The sequence below is a fragment of the Corvus hawaiiensis genome, chromosome 16, assembly GCF_020740725.1.
Source record: "Corvus hawaiiensis isolate bCorHaw1 chromosome 16, bCorHaw1.pri.cur, whole genome shotgun sequence".
NCBI classification, from domain to species: domain Eukaryota; kingdom Metazoa; phylum Chordata; class Aves; order Passeriformes; family Corvidae; genus Corvus; species Corvus hawaiiensis.
In genome coordinates, this window is record NC_063228.1 from 2,963,705 (window position 1) to 2,983,356 (window position 19,652).

A 19,652-nucleotide genomic window follows, 5' to 3' on the forward strand; every position below is an offset into this window, starting at 1 on the left:
CCTTTGTCTATGGTATTTTGAAGCCCTCTGCAATTTTAGATATGTTTGTTTTCCTGTGATGTCTTTGAGACAGGCTGATGTGGGTCCTGTTTTTGGGATGGGATATTGAAGCTCACAGGCAGGTATGCTGAAAAATGACTTGAAGCCAAATTTTCACCAGCTCACCTCCATGCCCCTTCCTCCCCCTTTGCAGATAACTGCACTTGCAGAGTGAACACAGCTAATTTCATATTGCAGGTTTTTTCTGTGAATTCAAGGCTCAGTCTGTGACTTACTGAGCACCACTAGAATGGAATGGTTAGGAAGGAGCTTTTTTACTAATCTGCTTTTAGAGTCAAATTTTCACATCTGAGTCTTATGATAGAAGATCAAAGTCCCTCATTAAGGGACTGAATCCAATATTTAATACACCTAATGCCACTTCATATACTCACAAGATAGTCTGATTTCTGCATAAAACAACAGCCCAGCTCCTTGTGACACTTGATGATGGGACAGAAGGAGTGTTTTTAAGCCCTCATTTTCCATGCTGTTACATGGTGGTGGAGCAGGACTGACTTCAGTAGTTAGACTGTCATACAAGCAGCCTGTCAACAGCAGGATCAGTCTCCTCTGCTTTCCATGAGGGGATACAGAAGTATCCTTATTAATGCATCTGTCTTTCAAAAACTGCACTGTGATATCCTGCACTAACATCTTTGAAACATCCTGGACTTGGGGAATGTCAAAACTTAGGATTTGAGTGCACACTCTTGCCCTGTAAGTTGTATTGGAACTGATTAACCTATCAATCTCTATTTTTCAGCTACAGGAAACAAGACACATACTTCTCCTGGGGATTTACCTGGAGTGAGACCAAAAGGAAACTGCTTTCTCCCTTCCCTGCATAAAGGCTCAAAATTTGTTTTGACTGGTGATGTTGAAAATAAATAAATATATCGAGTGACCTGAATAACTCGAGCGATTCCCTTGTGATTAAGGTGGGAAACGCTTGAAACATGAAAAGTTGCACCCGTGTTCAAATGAGAGAGGTCCTGGTTAATTATTTAGAGCAGCCGAAAGCTCATCAAAAATTTAACCAAGATATATTTCTCTATGATTGTGCAGGCACCACAGTGGGCAGAAATGGAGGCTTTAACTCTGTTAAATGAAACCCTTGAGTTTTCACCTCCCAGCTTTCCATTGCTGGCTCGGGGCAGGGGGGGGGTGGGGGGGGGAATACATCCTTTTCTCCCATCTCCCCTCTTCCCCAAGCTCCTGCAGAAAATTGCCTTTGGCAGCAGCGATGCACATTAGTAAGGTGGATTTAAATAGCATACCCTGGCAAATAAATAGCTTAAAGCTTTGGAACTGCTGCTGGAGGGCGTCGCCTGGGCCCACAGCAGAATGTAGCTGCAGCTTTCCAAGGCTAGGACCATTCCCCCTTGGTAGACAATGTCAAATACAAGCCAGGCTGCAGCAGAGCCCCATTCCTCTCCCATCTGTGGTGCGGTTGCTAGTTCTGAACTTGGCAGAGCCTGAGGAAGGGAGGGAAGGCATGGACTGCCTTCCCAGTGCCCTGTAGAGCAGTTAGTGTCCATATTCCCTCCCCCTGTAGCATTGGTGGGAATATAAATGTTCTTGGTGAAGGTGAGGAGGGGATTTTACAGGCTCAGAATAATCCCCAGGGACAGGTGCTGCAGAGAATGGCATCTCCTTTTCTGTTTCTCTTCTTTGGACTGTTTTTTTTTGTTTGATTTTTGTTTCTCCCATTGACTCTCAATTTGCACACATGAGAAGCCAAAGACTTAAAATTCCCTCCTGCTGAAGCTTCCCTGTCCAGAGGTGAGTGCAGCTGCAGGAGCAGCTCTGCAGATGTGTCTCTGCCACCCCAGAGAGCAGCAGGTACCCAAAGACCTCGAGCCTGTGCTCCCTTAAATAGCCAGTGCTGCAAACTGGAAGCTGTTTTTAGGCAATTGAGTTCAGATCTCGCTGATTTCGTGTACACTGCCTCAGAGCTAGGTTTGGGCCATTGCCCTTTTCTTTGAAGTCCATTGCATTTGTGATTTTTCTTTGATCATCGCTGTGGAAGTGATGGAAATGTTTTTCTCACAGGTTTCTATGCACACAGGCATAAGAGGGCTGAGAACTTCAGTGAAGGTGAAATATCTGACCTTATCTTGACTTGGTTAAGATTAAAGTAACATTAAATAGGCCAAAATTGTGTACTAAGAGCCTTGAGAGACTGATGAGGAGGGAGCAAGAGTATTCTACTTCTATCAATATACTCAATACTTTAAAGAGCTTTGCCACTAAGCTTAGTGAGTTTTGAGGATTTAAAAATGCCAGAGAGTACCTTAGGATTTCTAGGGCATCTTGTTACACTGAGCTTCCAATGATGGCTCTCGATATCTGATATCCCCAAAGGGACAAAAGGCCCCTGAAAAAGAAAGAAAGAAAAAGAAAGAAAGAAAAAAATCTATTCTTCTACTTTTCACGTTATCTCTGATCAGAAAGGTCACAAAAACCAACAACTGGGGTTTCCTGGAGAAGTCCTGGTCTTGCTCTATTCTCCCAGATTTCTGATGCTTCCCAGAAGTGCTTTGTGCACTGAGCCACGGGAGACAAAGAAAGGACTCTGCCCCACCTGCCTCTTCTGATTTGGTTGATTTCTTAGTTCACACAGCTTTGTTATAAAAACTTATTTAGAAGAAAGATCTCTGAGTCCTTGTGTATGGTTCCTGCAAAAGCCATTCAAAGATGAGAGGTGATCAACCAGGGGAACAGTGATGGGAATAACGTGGAAAATGCCAGAGAAGAAAATAATGGCATTTCTTGTTACAATTTTATCAGTCTGTGGTGGACCAGCTCACAAACCCCACTCGTGATCATCTTCTCTGGAAAAGATGAGACAGGAACAAGAAAGGATGGAGAGCAAGAAAATAAGGTGGGTCTGGAAGGAAGAAATAATCCATACAAGAATGAACATCAGACCCTCTGGACTTCAAATCGTGAAAGATATTGAGAATATTGACAAGGAATAATTGTTCATCCTTTCTCATAATACATGAAATACCTTTTACACAGAAAAGATTTTTGGTGAATAGCTAAAATAAACCCCCAAAATCAAGAGGAATATTTTGATGCTTCGCAAGTGGTAACTAGGGAAAGAATCTGTACGAGAGTTGAATTTTCATTTGAAGTATTACTGTGTATTTTGATTCCTTTGTCTCAGTTCATGATATAATGGAGCATAACTGATATAACTTGGCTTGATGTGTCTCCTTGTCACACACACTGGAGCAATATCTGCAGAAACATTTGAAATTACACATTTTTACAGACATCTATTTTAAGGATCAGTAGCTTCAAACAAGCAGAGCACTTAGGCACACTTTAAAGGCTTATTTCCTGCAATCATGCATGGGTCATGGCTTAATCCTCATCAGAAAGCACACTTCGGGATCCTGATTACAGGAGGGGGCAGTGAAGGAAGGACATAGAAAAGCAAAATTAGCATAGTTTTCAAAAAGAGCTGAGAGATCTTGTACCCAACCAGCAAATCTTTGATGCTAATTTAGAAGAGAGCTGATTTTTTAGAATTCTGAAGGAGGGAACCCAAGAGGCAAAACAAAGTTGATGATTCAAAGTATCTGTGAGGAGAATGAACGTCAGTGCTCAGCAGTGTGTGACCATATGTGACACAAAGGACAGGCTTTGGAAGAGTCTGCTGTCCTGGCAGGGAACAGACAGTCTAACAGGAGAAGCTGCTAAATCCAGTATTTCTTGCTAAATTACTGAATTCCTCTAGTGCTTTTTAATACGGTTTTTAAGAAAAAGGCAGGTCTATGAATTATTTTTGAGTGAAACATTGTAGGGTGGCTTTGCTTGACCGTGTTCTTCTGTCAAGTGAGATGGGGTGTGGAAGGATCCAGGTGTTTTACCTGAGAGAGGTGGGAATCCAACAGCTTTCTGCAGCAGATAAGAACTCGATTCTGTGCCGCTTTAAATAAGTTAAACAAGTAATTACCTGTGAATAAATTACTCGGGGAAAAAAATGCTAAATATAATAACACCTACATATGTTTTTTGCACTTTTTAACAGAAGGTTCATTGTGGTACACAGCTACATTCAAGAACTCCCCAGTCACACACATTTCCTGCATATACTCTGTGCAGTCACCACTTAATAGAATAGTCATTTAGTGGATATTTTAAAAACTTACAGCCATTCCTTCGAGGTCTGTGAATAGACAGCAGAAATCTGTTTATTCCTTTTGAATACACCTAGCTGAAGTGTCAAACATCCAAATTTCTTAAGTAATTTAGCTCATTAAAAATGGGTATTTGACAGTCCTGGGCTGCTCTGGCTGCTCCTCCAGACTACCCAAACTGTCCCTGATTAATTCCTGGTGCAAGGTTTTGTGTCCCACGATGCCACGACTATGGCAGGGGCATTTCTGCTGCAAATCCTGTAGGAAATGCTTGAGATCATTTGTCTCAGAGCATCACTCTTGGATTTGCCTGCATTAGGCAAGGTGCAAGGCTGTGCCTGGGTGCTGTTAAGGTGCTGTGTTCTGAACTCCAGGAGTGTTGATCGAGTCTTGTCTCACTGAGCAGCCAGCAATTGTCAAGGGTGTTTAGAAGCCTTTCATAAGTGGAGAAAAAGCCAAAAAACGCCAGGGTGCACATTTTATAGTACTGGTTTGTCAATTCCACATTCAAATATTTTGATTTTTGAGATTGAGTTTAATCTCACTCCTGTGAAAAGCCTATTTCTCCCTACCTGTTACACTCAGGAGCACTTCTTACACTTCTGCAGATGAAAACCAACTTCCCATCCTGCAGCCTCCCACAGACATCTGCACACACATTATGTCCCATGTTTAATTGCCATTCAAAACTGTCTTATCTTGGCACAAACTTGCCTTTGGTTTATCTCTGCTCAGGATAAATGCATAGCTAATCTCATTACTGGATGCACTCAGAGCAGACAATCTCATTAATAGCCACCCTAAAGGGTTTTTTATCCATGGATCAATTTCATAATTGGAACACAGCTACATAAAATATAAATATGTCCCTTCAATGGCACAGCCGTTCTCAGGCTGTTTAGTCTTGCACATATCATGAGGAAAAAAAAAAAAAGAAAAAGAATTCAGGAAGAAAGAATGTATTTTTAAAACAGAGATTCTTCTTGGAAGCTTGTTAGGTTTTCAGATCACACCACAGGCTTACAAGCTTGATTTGTCAGGTTCACGATTGTTAGTGGATATGGGAGTTCTATCGTTTTTAGCCTGGATAGTCACTAAGAACAGTTTTCCTTATTCTTAGTGGCATTGCATTGCATTCTGTATGCTGTTTGCTGTAGCATATAGAGTTCTATAATGGGAAAAACCTATCGTGTTAGCTACATATAATTTCCAAAAGCAGCAGGAGCTATACAGCTTTTAAGAATTAAATTATGTTCATTTATTCAGTGACTGCAAAATACCCTACTAAGAGTGTAATAGCTTAAAGGCTTCCTAATCAACTTTACTTCATCATTAAATAATTATGCTTTGTGTATCTAAGCTACACTTTTGTCACATCTCATGTATAGGCTAGTTAGTGAATGTGAGTCATTACCAGGGCTGAGTGAACCATTCATAATTAAACCTGAACCAAGCAAAGCTGCCTGGTTTCGAGTTGTGTGAAGCTTTCAGCATGTCTGGGCTAATTTTCCAACAAACTTCCATTCAATTATATCCAAGCCCCAGCAAGATAAAACATATATTTACTGCACAGACCCAAACCTCAGCAAGAATTATTGTTTGGTGGATTTTGCTCTCACCCCTGTCCTTCTGTCAGGATCGTTACAGCTCTGATCCAGAGGGATTAATTTTATTTCTTCCTCCCACTCTGTAGGCACATGGTGAGGATGGGCATCACTGTGGCTCTTGGAATGCAAACACAAGAAATTAGTGAGCAAGTGTTACAAACTTTTACCTATCTGTAGCTGCAAGTCATGCAACTGTACACAAGGTTTTCCACAATCACACCACTGGGCATTGTGAGCCAGCTGGCCGAAGTGGGAGAGAAATTACTGCTATAATTCAAAAAGGGAGTAGTGATATCAGTGATAAAGATGATAATTAAAAAAAAAATAGCAAGAAGTGTACATTCATATGTGTGGCTATGAGCAGATCCCAGGTCACCCAGAAAATCAAATGTGGTGGCCCACAGTCAACTTCTGATGTTATCAGCAGCAAATCGTCCTGTCCCTGCTGGTGTGGTGGCAAACAGGCTGCCATGAAGGCAGAGGCATTCGTGGATGTGTTTGCTTGTTGCAGTCAATGTGGGGCTTTGCTGCTGCAGGGGTGAGGACAGGCTGTGCTGGGCTCACTCGAGAGGCAGGGCTCTGAATCCCCATCTCAGGAGATAAAACGGCCCCATACCAGCAGTAAGACACCCAGTTTAAATTGTGATGACACCTTACCATCAGACTGACGTCCTCAGGGACAGGATGGAATATCTGCTGCTTGCTGTCTGCAAATCAAATCAAAACAAGAGCCACATTTCAAATCAAATCACTACCTGAAGCACACGGGAAAGATGAAAGTGTTGGGAGGACAGTTGATTGATAGGGAGATATCTTTGGAGTGCACCATTCAATTGCATCATTTATATTTCATTAAGCATGAAATTATGTTTATAATTGTATTAGACAACTCTGTGAGAGATATTAGCTCATAAGCCCAGACTGAATTAAAACAATTATTAATTATTACTCAGTTTTTTCATTTTTAATGAAATTATGCTTCTGAATTCAGAGCACTAGTGAAGGTGTCTTACTTTAATTCATAAAAAGATCACTTTGACTGTTTATTGTATAACTGAGAAAATAGGAATGGGTGTTATTTAATACAAGCACTATTTCATCCAAGGATGCACTTTGTGTAATCTATATGGAGAATGGAGATTCCCTGCTCCAAAATGGACAAATGGTCAACGGCAGGGAGATTGTGCAGCCTCAATAAAAGGGTGGCCAAGCAGTGTGCCCAGAAACCAGTGATGAGGGACCAAAAACACAGGAGGAGTTTATAAAAAAATTATAATATAAAAGAAAAAAACCCCAAACCCTGCCAAAAATTATGGGAAGCAGAAAACAATCTGCAGCCACATGAGGTGTGAGAAATTAGCAGGAAGCACCATGCAGGGAGGCAGAGGGCAGGTATCACCTGGTAGCTGGAATCTGTGTGTCTGTGCTGGGGGGGAGCCTCAAGCCCATTGCAGCACCTCCCTGCTTTGCTGTGCCTTCAGCCAGCACCACCAGGCCTCGTGATGATCTGCCATGCTGCCAAAAGTGACATAAATGGCCAGCTGGCAGCCAGCCCTTCTTGCTGGGATCATCCACAAACCCCTGTGTGGTGGAGAGGAAGTGAGGGCTTGCAGCAAAATGGGACCTTCTCTGTAGTTTGTCCAGAAATCAGAGTTGAGAGGCTTTATTTCATCTAAAATCTACCAAGATAATGGCTCCCTGTTACACTTTTCTACTTCATCCACTGACGTTAATACATATGCAAAAAAACCCCCTGGGACTTCAAAAGGCCAAACTCACCTGGTGTAAGAGCTGCAGGATGTTTCCTGAAGTGTGGCAGATGTGGATGACTTACATAAAAAAATACTCAAATCTTTACGCCAGTGTTGTGGCACACATTTCTTCAGTTCACCTTCATTTATTTTTCTGTAGCTTTCCAGCTCTCACATGTATTCTGCTAATGATTAAGCATCTCAAGCACTTCAAAACAAAGCTTTCCACCTTTAGCTATTTCTTCCCTCTGTATGAGAAGGACAGATTCTTTGCTGGCATTTATCTTCCAACGTGCTCTCTGGCACCCTGACCAAAAATATATTGAAACACATTCCTTTTCATCTGGGAGCTTTGTAAGTGCCAGGCAACCCACTTTTTTTTATTTAAAGGCTGATTTTGGTTTTTTTTGTTGGTGTTTTGTTTTTTTTTTTTTTTTTTTTTGCTTCTCCTTTTCTACTTTCTTCTCCTCTTTGTGCAGCTGACCACATGGTTTCGTTCACTGAAAGAGCCGACTGCAGAATTAGACAAACACTTTGACTTTGCCGCTGGCTTTCGTGGTTGCTGTACGTCTGAAGACTCCATTCACCTCTAATTACATGTCCATCGAAATCCTGCAGAGAAAGAACAGTGTAAGTCATTAGCCCTCCTAAATGAATGTGCAGCTGAGTAGCTAACAAAGGGATTAGCTCTTGACAGGGGAAGCATTGCATGCTGAAGGGGAGGGTCACGGGGTGACTGCCTATTACACAGAAATAATTGCCACCCAGTGCTGGGGGAAGCGGGGTCTGCAGGCTGCGTTTGCTGCAGAGAAGCATTTTTTCTCTCAACTCTTGCCTGTCTGCCTAATCTGCCTTTGCACAAATCAAGGAGAGGATCTGTTAGTAGGCAGGGGAGCTGAGAGCTGCGGTGTGGACTGGCTGGGGAGCGTGGAAATGGGTGGTGGAAATGCAAGGTGATTTGGAGGCCAAGACCCTTCCTGTTGGACCGAGGTCTTCCACCCCTAAATAAAACCTGTACTTAGTTTTTAATAATACTGCTTTGCTTAATCCTCCACTGCCTTATGGCAATGGTTTTTGTTTGTTTGTTTTGAGATTGGGAGTATTTTTTTGATTTTTAACAAAAAGAATATAAAGACATAGTTGCTCGACCTAACCTTTTCTTAATTAAAAGCACTTTATGATTCAGGACAATATTCACACTGCAATGAGCCCTCCATAGATTAAGCTGTCCCCAGACAACTAATTTACCTTTTTAAGAATGCAGTTCTTATTCCTGGAGTCTAACAGATCTGTAAATTCTGTGGCCACTAAGGAGGAGCACCTATGGATGATTTCAAAATGCAGTTAACAATTATTAGGTGCAATGGGTGGCTGAATTAGGGGATCGTGGTCATCGCTGCCACTGTGGTGCTGTGGACAAATTGTACTTGCTGGAAACATGCCACTACTTAGCATAATGTGGCATGGAATATCCTGCTTAGCAGTAAGAGGGATCTTGCAGTTAGGAAAGATTCTGGGCAGGACTTCCTGCTGGAATAAATGCTCATCACTCGCCATCGCAGCTGCTGCGATTCAAATGCGCTGAGATTCGTTCTCTTGTCTTGAGGAAGCCAAGGACAAAAAACCAGCTAAAATGATTGGGGAGCATTCAGCGCATGTTTGGAGTTGAGCAGAAAGGGGCTTTATGTTCCATTCCTGAGTAGGATGACTTTTCTTTTGTGCTCTACCTTGAATTGCTTGCTGAGACAACACAGAGGATTTCCAGGTGAGCAGGTGCTGGGTCTGGAGTCTGCTTAGTTGTTCTAACCTCACCAACAATACAGAGTGGAAAATCTTTTGGCCTATTTTGCAATAAAAGATGCCACTTTACAGCAGGTTAGCTCAGTCAAAATAATTTAACTGGACTATATATAACTAAACTTTCATGCCTTTAGCCCAATTTAAAGACAGTGAATTTTAGTGCACGCATTTGAAGTTATCAAATCAGCCCCAAGAAGAAAATACCTTAAAGATACATAGGTTAGTCTGAGAAAAGACACAAGAGCAATAGGGTAATATCGTGCAATGTGAAAATGTTGTTTATATCCAAACATCACACGCACAGTTGAGCATGAACTCGCATTAAACCAACTTGAGCCTCAAACATATATTTATTAGATATGGGTAGAAAGAACTATTTTTCACTCATGGAGTCCTAATATCACAAAGGTTTTAATCCAGTGAAATATATCACTTCTGAAAACCTGAACATGACTAATGTTTCCAAAGGCTTGTTGAACAAAAACATCTGAGCACAGGGCTGATGCCTGGTTGCTGTTATTGTGAATCCCTTTTGTGGCTTCATTTCTTTCTGTATCTGCAGTGGTTTGTCAGTTTTGCCCTGACAAGCCCCGTAGAGGTTTGGAATGACTGGAGCTGACGACATGAATCCACATTTTTGCCTCCTGACATTTTAATGCTTCACTGTGGTGCACCTGCAGAGCAGGTGAGGTGAGGCATCACCTGTACACAGCCATCACCTCCTCAGGGCACGTGGCCACTGGCCCAGCTGAGCCACAAATACACAAATGGGAGCCCTTTCATCTATTCATGCTGCTCATGAGCAAAGGCTGGGGAAAGACCACAGAAAAAGCGATTATGGGAATAAAAACAAATTTTTGCATGAGCCAATGGGCATCCCACAGACTGTCTTCCATTTGCCACAGAATACTCCTTCCTCTTGTCTGATAAAGTGACATCTGGTTAGTATATTTGCCTGATTGTTCAGTTCTCTGCATCACTGGGAGCAAAGTAATCTCTCTAATTGGTACAGAGAATGTTTTCTAGTATGGTTAAAACAGCAGATTCTGTGTTGAGATTCCTTCATGGCTGTTATTGCTATCAGCTTCAGAAATCATGGAAAAGGAACCTAATTTTGTGTTTATTTGTTCACAGAGTTAACGGATTTCCAGCCTTAGTGTATAGGTCTACTTATGAAGGAAATAAAATGCCCTAATTAATTTTCTGCATCACTGAAATGGATCTTCAGTCAAATGGGGAAGGCACACATTGTGGATGTCAGAGAGCTGTCCTAGGACCAAGCCTCCAGCACTATTTGGGAGCAAAAGGTAAAATGAGACAGTAGATGAGATGAAAATGCTAATTAGAAGAGAGTTTTGGATGAGATAGGCAAATCTCCTTGTAATCTCAAATAAATCTGAAGTTTTCTTGCTGTGTTCTCATCCCATCCCGAGTTTGTTTTGCATTTTGTTCCTGAAAACAACCCTCAGTCTATTTGGATCCTTCAGGCAGTAACAGTCTGGTTGAAACAACTATTCCTTTTCCTTACTTGTTAAACCCCTAAAGGTTATTTCCTAGAGATAAATAAGAGGGTGGTTGCTGTCTTTACAGTGGCACAGGTTTTCTTTAATATAAACAGGCCTGATCTATTTGGTCTGGAGTGATTTTCAAAGGCCAGGCAGTAATCATCCCCTCAAAGGTGTCTGTGTCTTTCAGAGCTGGATTACATATCCATCACTTGGCTGGAAAACCTCTTGGTCAGGAACACGCTCCCAAAAGGAAGACCTGGAGACAGAGTAATAATGCAAACCTGCTTGAGGTAAAATGAGCAGGATTGTGCATTTTGGGCTGTTTTCCTTTTTTTGCTATGAGCAGCTGTGTTGAAGTATGGAAACTACTGGTAAAAGTGGTGTTTCTCAACAGACTGTATTTGCAATTTTTTGTACTCTGTTTAAAATTCCCTCAGGAGGCTTTTATCCCAGCATGTCTGAACATTTTAGCAACATTCATTAGGCAGAATGATGTCCCAGTTACTAAGAGAGTTTGTGATGCCCCCTTCCCAGAAGTGGCCATCCAGAAATACATTCAGTCAGTGAGAAAGGGACAGAAAGGGCTAAAGCATCCCTGGTTCCAGGAGAGCAACAGGCATTACAAAGAATTTTAAAAAAAAAGTTCCTTTTCGCAAGGATGACACTGAAAATGGTGAATTTGTAGAGCTTTGAAATAAAAAGACGTGATAATGGTCTTCTAATTCTCAACAAGTCTGCAAAGAAGGTGCTTCTGAAATGCTGCCTTGGTCACCAAAGGGGCAAAAAGGTTCCTGGCTCCACATAGAGCAAAATTTTAAATTAGAGGTTTGGAAAAAGCTTCCTAATGAAGGATATTTAAACAGTGAACCTGGCTGCTAAGGGAAGCTGTAAAATCTAAGTTAGAAGAGACCAATTAGACTAACACCTGTCTGGAATGGGCACAGCAGGATTCTGCCTCTGCACAGTGAAAATGGACTCAAAGCCTCTATCACGCTATGGTGCTGTTTTTTATCCTCCAGAACCCCAGTCAGGTCCTGTGATTCATTTTTGCTACACACATATATCTCCCTGGACTGTCTGTAAGTCCTCCAAGCTCAGCTGTGAGGGCTTTCAATCTGTCTCACTTCTGTAGCCCTAGCCTGTCTGGGAAAAAAACCCCATAAAGCTGAATTACGTGAGATCAAAGTCTTGTCACGAAGTCATGAGGATTAAAATTAATTTCATTACTGTGGGTAGAGCAGCTTTCCCTAGGGAAAAAGGTGTCTGTTTGGCTCTGTTGTGTTGGTACCTCAGCTGACCTCAGTCAGGAAAAAATTCCACCCCACCACCATCTTTTAGAGGGGGTGAAGGGTGAGGATCCTCAAGGAGAGGGGATATTTCCCTACAGTCCTCAGTGAGGTGTGCAAACATTCTCCTGGTTTCCCACAGACGTGGTGAATACATTAACTGTGAACAGTTCCCTTCCTGGCACACTGCACGAGAAGCGTGCACATGTCACCCACCACTCATGATTCCCCTCTGGAAACTGGGATCCTTCATGCCACAGCCATTCTTGGATTTAATCTTAGCTACGAGATGCAAGCATGATGCCCAGCACTGTAAGTCAGCAGGATCCCCCAAATAAGTTGATAAAGCAGCTGTGTTGGCTCTAGAACAGCTTAACTTTAGGCTTCTGAGTATGATGAATTATTGTTTAAGGAGATGTATTCATAATTCTGTTCCTTCCAAGCAGGTGGTTGATATTTTGAGATCCCTGCTGTATCAGCACTATGTATATTTGGCACAGAAACTGCATGAATATTATAAATTCTATATTTAATTGAGTCTCATAAAGAAATCCTGTAAATCATAGTCATCCCATCAAACAAACCAGGAAACTGATGTGGTGAGGCATTCAATAACACAGCTTCTTTTTGTCCCTAAGGGATAGACAAAACCTTGTTGTTTCCCTTAGAAGAAAAAGAATGATGATAGTCAGGTATCTTTGATGTAGTTCTGTTTATCTGAAAATAACATAAAATCCTAATTCTTAGAATAGAAATCAAGTAATATGAGAAAATACATTTATATCCAACACCAAGCCTCCATGAGCCAGCATTCAGCCAAAAAGGCTTTCTGTTTAGGCTTTAGGCAAGACCACAGTGCCACTATTTAGTCAGGTTGTGTCCTAAGCTTTCTCACTTCTTTATATCTTCCTTGAAATATTTCTTTGTGTCTCTCTGTCTCACATATGGTGGCAGAAAATACCACAGCATCCTTTGCTATGCAGTAGATGGTGAAACTCCTTTGCTGACGTCTGTGGATGCTTGGTGATATTGTACATGCTGGGGGGTGAGAATTAACATCTTGCCAACTTACTGGGACTGCTAAAACCCCAAAATCCAACCGTGTCCTGCTTTTCCTGAATGAGAAAGAGTCTAATAGATCTTTCCATAAGATAGACTCTGGGGCTTTGGCAAATGATCTAAATCACAATAAATTAGAGAGGGACAGTTAAAACAAGCATGAGTCTTACCTAATAACAAGGGTAAAGTACACATAGCAATGCAAGCTAAAGGAAATTTATACCCAGCTTCCTCTGGTGGGTTTGAATCTGTACAGAGCTAAAATTGCCTTCATTGTTAGTGTGTTGTTTCAAGTTCTCCGTGCCATTGACTCACAATGAAGCACTATTTGCACCTGTTTTATCTGTAGTACATCTATTACATCAACTCGACAGGAGGTGAGAGAGGCTGGTACTAAATGAATGCAGTTCATTATTTAGCTGTATCTGGCAAAGTGAACAAAGGCAGCGGGGGTTGATTTTGGCACCTGACCTGCTCTGGCATTTTTTTCTCCTGCAGAGCCCTCATCCTGGGAGAGAACAGTTTGCTCCAAGGAGCAGCAGACAGGCCAGTGAGCCCTCGGAACACGCTCTGGAACGCATGCACGGCCACGTTTTCCTGACAGGCTGCTTTAAGTGCTCTCCAGAGCTATTTGATCAGGTCCTCCAAACCCTCTTCACAGTGCTTCTCTTCGCTGCTCTTACAGTGGCATTCATCACAGGCTATTTTATCTGGGCGAGAGCTGAGCACACACTTGGGTTTGAGTCCACGCAGTGCATCTACAAATAGGCTGCTAGACAGGTCCCTGGCCTCGCTTATCAGAGTGATAAGCTCTCCTTGATAGGCCAAGGTGATCCTGGGGCATCACAGCCAGGCAATAGGGGATGTGTGCCCTCGCTTGTCACAGGGCAGGGACAGGCCCGGCCTGGGATTGTTGGCAGATCTGTGCTGAAAAGCCTTTGTGATAGGAGTGGATTGTCCAGGGGTGGCAGGAAGGGTCCTTGTGATAACATTTGGACATGGCAGCTGCGTGGCACAGCACAACAGTGGTGCTGAGGAAAAGCCTCTCACGTTCACAGCTCCTGTGCTGAGTGTGAGGGGAACATCAGAGAGAAGGGTGATCCTCACTGCACCTGCCAAGGCCAATACTTGTCACTGCCCCTCTTCTCATCATCCACCACAAATGAAAGCCAGTGACAAGGTTGCAGTTCTGTCTTTTTGAGGTGTCTATTTTGGCCTTGTTCAGCAGCAAAGTGCACCCTCTACCCATAAATTTACAGAAATTTTAGAGAGGCAGAAAGCAATTATGGAAGATCAAAAGGAAGCTGGTGAGAGAGAACGGGAAATGGTGTCTGCTGCTGGTTTCCAGTTTGCTCAGGGAAGTGGAATGGATAGCACAGTCCAAGAAATTGCCATGGTTCTATTAAGTAACAGACATGATTTACTGTATTTTCCCTCCTATCCAAAATCATCCACAAGAATTGGCCTTTGCAGGAGCAGGAGTATTGTCATAAGTACCATGGGGTTCACTGAAAGTAAAAATAATTCTAGAATTAAGTAACTGTGAATAAGATCCTTTGAGCAACCAGGATTTCATGAACATAGCCGAAGGAGGCCTGAAATGCATTGGAAAGTTACTGTGTTCAACTGCAATTTTCACATTTTCCTATTACACAAAATAAAAAATACTTTGCCCACCAGAAAAGGCCCTGAGCTTTGCTGTAATAGAAGCTGAGAAGTGACTCTGCTGAAGTCATTGGTGTGAGCTAGTGAGCTGTGAATATACTTTAATATGTGAAGCAATACCTGGCCAAGGTTTCCTGTTGATTTCAGAGGGACTATTTGTACAGCCAGTTACTGCTCTGTACAAGCCTATGAGCATGTGGGTTTCTGCTAAAATAAGATTACATGTCTATTAGACTATCCAGAAGCTACAACACTGCAATATATAGTATTAGCATGCACTGAAGATAGGTCCTTGGGAAATTATTCAATAGAAATATGTAGGAGACCAATTTCCTCAGTAACAGCAAATCTTTCAAGCACTGCAGTTTAGGTGACGATTCAGCTCTTGGAGTAGAATCCATTTAACTCTGGATTTGGAAAGGACAGTGCTGGAAGTTAGGGAGCAGCAGATTTATGTGTCACTGGATTACAGTGGTGAGGCTATTTTGCAAACAACCTGCTCTCTGAAACTGCTGACTGTAAGATGCTTTTGGAATATTGACATTTTGCCACAAGTAGAGAAAGCTCACACTCAACTCATATCATCACACAACTTAACAACACATTTCCCTTGCATAAATGAAACAATCCCTGTGTCCTTATAACAATTATAAAACCATCTTTCAGTTATTATGCTGCCCTGCAGCAAGGAGGGGGTATTGATCCAAGCCTATGCTTCATCTACAAAAATGGAGAGAAAACAGAGGATATGAAATTGCTCTAAAACAAAGCAAATGGCTTCATCTCAAAGAAGAAACATCCTTTGAACAAAAGTAAAATGCTCAAAGTATCTTAAGAACAAAGAAACACAAGCACCCAGGTCTATGAACTGCTCTGGAGTAAACTATTTCTTACCGCAGCCATAACGGGGCTCAAGCACGGGGAAATCTTCCTTAACAAAACAAACCAAAATCGTGGGAGGTCACTGCAGAGAGTTTTATGTGGTTTATGCATGGCGAACTGAATAGAGACAGGCTGCATTTTTTTCCCTGTGAATCACAGGGCCCTTGCTGGCGTTGAGAACTGACTCAAGAATTCCACAGTCTCTATCCAGTCCTGCCATCCCTGCTTCAAAACCTGGGCCTGACAGGGGGTCTGTGATGACAACACAGTTTCCATAGATGTGCTTTGGTAACTTTTCCAGTGCTCTACAGCATTCACTCCTGACTTTGCCTTGTTGAAGGCAGGAGGACAGCAAACAGGCAGCGCATGTGCCCTGAGACACCGTCCTCTCGATTCTCTTTTCAGCCTCACTCCTTCTTGTAGCCAATTCTTTTGGTATTGGATAAGAAAAACTGGCCATAAGCAGGGACAATGCTGCTGCAGGTGCATTTAAAGCAGGAAAAAGTTGAGTTTCACAGCTGACAGCGCTGCTGAGAAACCTGAGATCTGTCACTACTTACGCAGAAGACCTGACACCAATGTCCTTTTGAAATACTGCAAATTGTGCCCTGCCTGCAGCACCAGTTCCATCCACAGCACGTGGGCAGCCGTGAGAGCACAAGGAAGTGCTGCCTGCCTCTTCTCAAGGGGTGATTTGCTTCCCCTAATCCAGAATGTTTCAGTATTTTTATACTTGCTTTCTGTGCTGTCTTTTCAGGTGTGCAGCTCTTGAGGAGCAATCTGGACTCCTCAGAGATGTGTCAGTGTCATTCTCCTTATCACTGAATTCTAAAAATCACAGTTTCAGTTGCTACAGCTTTTATTGCATCCATCTTTCCTCTTTTTCTGAGGCTGAGTTGTTTAATTTCCTGAAACTCACTAACAAAATCAACACAGAAGGCCAGAGCTTTTCCTTGTGTTCTAAATACATATGCAAAAACTCTCAGCTAATTAGTGCTAAATTAAAATTCAAGAGGAATATCCTTTATTTTTAGGTTATATGGATAAATCACGTACTTCCTTTACTGTTTCTGAAGAAAGATCAGCCACTGCATGCTGTTAGTGCCACTGAGAATAATAAAAACTCATCACAAAATGATATCTTGATAAAACACAACGACCTTTAAAGCCGAAGCTGTGGGAGCAAACCAGATAAAAAATGTTTTCAGAACACATACAAAAAGGTCTGCAATGAAAGGAAAACTGATTATTCTCACATTCTTAATTATTTTAAAAGATTGATGCAATTAAATTAGGTATTATTTTAAAACAGTGGGATTTCATACCATGCTGGCTACATTATTCATTTTTGAATGAACTTTCCTATTTTCTATTTACGAAGCAAGGCTGGTTTTTATACGCACGCTTTTCATTTCTCCACACATGCTGTAAAACAAGGACAAAAATTTTCACAGCAGGAATTGATTCCTAACTGGTCACTTTAAGCCATGTGGTCTTCCTCCCTTGTAATTACTGACTATGTCCTTATCCATTCAAAAGGTTTCTAGCAGCATACAGCAGCTGGGGTCATTCTTACTGCTCCTGAGTAATCTCATTTGGTACAAATACCTGAATTCACAAAGGAGCCAGCCACTGTCTCAAGGTTTCTGTGTGCAGAATCTCTCATGCAGGGGGAAAAAAAAAAAAAAATTAAACCTCAAAGATCTTTGCTAGCATTATTTCATTTTCTTCTCTTCAGATTCTTGTCCTGATTTTTAAATTACACACAAGTGGTCTCAGAGTGCTTGAGCGAAGGTCAAATTTTTTCTATGTTTTTGCATAATGCCTTAAAAAATGAATTTCTAATCTCTTATTCTGACTGGGTAGTTCATCTGCCCTAAATATAACAAATAATATTAAAATTCAGGCTTTAGTGATGTTGAAATTAAATGAGAGACTGTGAGGATGAGCAGGGCTGAGGGGGTGCATGGGTGACCTTTTTCAGTAATCCCAGTTTGAATCTATAGATTAAATCTATTCTCTTTGAAGAAATACATTACCAGAAAACCCCCAAATCAGCCAGGAAATACACAGCACCAGCACCACAGGGTTAAAACTTGAATTAGGTTGTGGAACCAAGTCAGTGGGAGGGGGTCTATTCTTAATTGAAGTGAAATCCTGCTCACAGCGAGGAGGAAGCGTGTGAAACACCCAGCTAGGTTTTAAATGTTAGTCACATTCCACAAGGCTTTGCTGACTCTTGTGGATTGAGAAGGCAGGGGAAGGGTAATGAAGGACTGAAACGTGAAGTTAAGACCCACATGTGTTGAAAACTGCAGAATTCCTGTGGCCAAGGAGCTGAAGGACAAAAAGCTGTCATGGCAAGAAACAAGTACGGTTTCATGTGCACTCCACATTAATTACTTTTGAAAGAGTCTGGAATTGAGTCACAAGTAAATAAATAGCCAGTCAAATATATTGGTGCATCCTACCTTGAAGTTCCATGCTGCTGGCATGAAGACTTTCCTGGAAAAAATTTCATTTTTGTGTCCTTCAGATGAGCTGCTACAGAACTCAATCACCATCTGTTTTCTGCATTCAGGGAGCCCTTGGATGAAATCCTGTTGCTTGCTTTCTATTTCCTGGAAGGATTTCTTGCACTTTTCCTCCCTCTGAGCCCCATGGTACACCTTGAACTCCTTGTTTGGCCAAATGAAGCTCACCAATGGGATTGCAGGAAGGAGAAAGATGGGTTGTTTATCTATTAAAAAATACCTGTGAAAAGAGTAGGAAATTCTCCATTCCAGGGCAATAAGGAGAGAAAATTAGATTTTTTTTTTTTTCCCCATAAAACTGAACAGAAGTTTTCTTCTTGCCTGGATGGGAGCAGAATCTTGGTCTTTCTAGTCTCTGTTCCTGCTGGGCTTTCTCAGGGCCACATGCAAAATTCTTTCCTTGCCCAGGAAAATGAAGGCTGAAACAAACTTCTCTTGCAAGGGATCTGCATATGATGCCACCTCTTTTCCTGGTAAAGGGAATTTGAGCTTTCTAGCCCCAAAGTCTCAGTGATTCCCACAGACCTTTGAATGTGGAACAGTTGGCAGGCTTGCAGCTAAACAAAATTTAATCTTCCTTGAAAGGCCAAACCTTCCAACTTGGATTGCTTTCTTTGCCCCTACTCTACTTCTGTCCGTGTTTAATAGCAAAGTGAAAACAAAGAGAGGGAGTTTTCTGAAGAATTTGAAATTGGGGCATTTTTACTGTCTTCAGCTTATTCCAGATAAAGACGCCAATGTTAAAACAGGGGAAAATCTTTGATGAGGGATTTCCAAAGCAAATGTCTGAAGTGCAATTGCAGATTTTTACTCAGGGTCAGATTTTGAGTGGTATGGCAAGTGCTCCATATCCCTTTCCAATTCCAGTTTAAAGTGAAGCAGTCTAATGAACAACACTGAGGTAAGTTAACTTATTGATGTTAAAACCTTGATTAGCTCTTCCTGTCCACAGAAGTGGAAGCTGAGAGCAGCTGAAAGGGAAAACGGAGAGATCAAGATTTGCATTAGTTTTGGAGGAACTCCCTTGGGATTTGGTTGGATGGGACCAGTTTAAAAGCTCCCGGTTTGCTTCCCTCTCTTTCTTATCCCTTTGTACAATTTCCTAAGGAAGGGACCAGTCTCAGCTGATCCTGCTGGTTTGTGCAGCAGAACCTCAAATCCCAGAGCAGTTTGGCACAAAGTGCAAGGCACTCACAGACACCTGCAGAAAAGACACTTGGTACATCGAGCCAAAGGCAGATTCTGTAGATAATCTCGCCAGAAGCAAAACTCTCGTTAATTCTCCTATTTCACTCCACATGTTATTAAACATAAAATATCAGTGCAGTACAAAGCTCACAAGAGAACAACACAGAGACATTTCTAAG

General features: G+C 41.9%; 2 long non-coding RNA genes across 5 annotated transcripts in view; one reads left to right on the forward strand and one right to left on the reverse strand.

The window, feature by feature from the left end:
• The window catches only part of LOC125334060, a 40,060-nt gene extending 26,215 nt beyond the window's left edge, over positions 1-13,845 (forward strand). For all 4 annotated transcript variants that reach the window (XR_007207059.1, XR_007207061.1, XR_007207062.1 and 1 more), the window contains 5 exons: positions 2,833-2,926; positions 8,031-8,181; positions 10,486-10,658; positions 11,047-11,149; positions 13,703-13,845. This is a non-coding gene — a long non-coding RNA (uncharacterized LOC125334060). The remainder of the gene's footprint in view (positions 1-2,832; positions 2,927-8,030; positions 8,182-10,485; positions 10,659-11,046; positions 11,150-13,702) is intronic.
• LOC125334059 overlaps positions 1-19,652 on the reverse strand; it is a 148,347-nt gene that overhangs the window by 11,747 nt on the left and 116,948 nt on the right. The window contains exons 8-12 of the long non-coding RNA XR_007207058.1: positions 18,223-18,505; positions 16,808-16,925; positions 7,580-8,163; positions 6,458-6,507; positions 5,813-5,917 (exon numbers count right to left, since the gene is read on the reverse strand). This is a non-coding gene — a long non-coding RNA (uncharacterized LOC125334059). The remainder of the gene's footprint in view (positions 1-5,812; positions 5,918-6,457; positions 6,508-7,579; positions 8,164-16,807; positions 16,926-18,222; positions 18,506-19,652) is intronic.